This window comes from Callorhinus ursinus, unplaced genomic scaffold (genome assembly GCF_003265705.2).
Source record: "Callorhinus ursinus isolate GAN/ISIS: 27379988/994484 unplaced genomic scaffold, GSC_fseal_2.0 scaffold5, whole genome shotgun sequence".
NCBI lineage: Eukaryota > Metazoa > Chordata > Mammalia > Carnivora > Otariidae > Callorhinus > Callorhinus ursinus.
The window spans coordinates 81,633,576-81,634,935 of NW_027397067.1; the positions used below are offsets into that span (position 1 = coordinate 81,633,576).

General features: G+C 72.6%; 1 protein-coding gene across 1 annotated transcript in view; it reads left to right on the top strand.

Annotated features, from left to right (window-relative positions):
- The first annotated feature begins 606 nt into the window (after positions 1-606).
- The window catches only part of ADGRB1 (adhesion G protein-coupled receptor B1), a 79,996-nt gene continuing 79,242 nt past the window's right edge, over positions 607-1,360 (top strand). Inside the window, exon 1 of the mRNA XM_073892677.1 lies at positions 607-767. The gene's annotated coding sequence lies outside the window, so the exon portion shown is untranslated. The remainder of the gene's footprint in view (positions 768-1,360) is intronic.

Below are 1,360 nucleotides of genomic sequence, written 5' to 3' on the forward strand. Positions count from 1 at the left end.
GCATTTTATCCGTACCCCCCCTTACCCTTATCTCTCTCCCCTCCCCCACACCCCGCCCCCCGCTCGCGCTCCCCTCTAATGTGTGATCTGGAAGCTCTATAAAGCCTGATGTAATCCGTAATGCAGTCTCTGGCTCCCGATTCGGGATCCAGTTTCAGAGAGCGAGCGATTGGGGAGCGCCGGCAGCCCGGTGGGGGGAAGCAGCTCGCCTCTCTCCTCCTCCTTCTCCCCGTCCTCGGCCTCCTCCTCCTCCTCCCCTCGCCGCCCCGCCCCCGGCTCAGCTCGGCTCGCCCCCCCCTCAGGAAGGGGAAAAAAGGCGAGAAGAGCGGGGCAGGCGAGAGGAGCGGAGCGGCGGCGGCCGGAGAGGGAGCGGCGAGCGCAGGCGGCGGCGGCGGGCGCGGCGTTGGCGGCGGCCCCGGCGGAGCGAGCGCGGAGCCGGCGAGCCGGGAGCACAGGCGGCCGCGCCGCGTCCTGGCCGGGCCCCGGCCCGCGCGCCCCGCATCGCCTGCAGCCCGGGCATCCGGACCCCCCGGCGCCTGGGGGGCTCCAGCAGGCGGGGGGAGGGGAGGGGGCCTGCGTGTGCCGGCGGGGGCACCCCGGGGTGCGTCCGGCTAGGCCTGGAGCGGGCCGGGGGCGGCGGCGGCAGGAGGAGCCCCCCCCCCCGGGGTCGGGCGCCCAGCTCGGCCGCCGGCGACGCGGGGCGCTCCTGGGGATTTGCAACTCGCCGGATCAAGTCTTCGCCGGCGGGGCCGCCGCTGCTGGGGAAGGTAAGGAAGGCTCTGGCTGGGAACTGGGGGCTGGGGGCGCGGCGAGAGGGGCGCAGCGAGGGTGGGAGGGGGTCGGGGGAGGGGCGGGCGCCCGGACTTCCTAACTTCGCCGTTTGGGGCTTCGCAGCTCCGGGGTTTGGGCCCGGGGCTGGGGGGGGTGGGCCCCCCCCCCCCAACGAGCCCCCTGCCTCCTCCAGCGGCAGCCACGGAATCCGGCAGGTCTCTGAGCGCCCGCACCGGGCGGGCTGAGGAGGGGGCGACCCTGGACGTGGTAGAGGCTCCTTGGCGCTGCTCACCTCCCCCCCCCCCCCAGTCTACACACGCAGCCTGGCCAGGCTAGCAGGCTGGGCTGGGGAAGGCATCCCCTCCCCATCACATGCACAGACCCAGGGCAGGCTGGAGAAGGCGTTCCCGTTGTGTCCCCAACACATACAGATATTGGCAGGGGTCTTTGGGAGCCCCAGATGTGACCCCTACAGCCACACATAGACCCAGGTAGGTTGAGGAGAGACACCCCAGTGTGTCCCCCTTCCCTTCATGACACTCAGAGCCCCCTACAGACATTGTAGGGGCCGGAGATGTCCTCCCCCCAC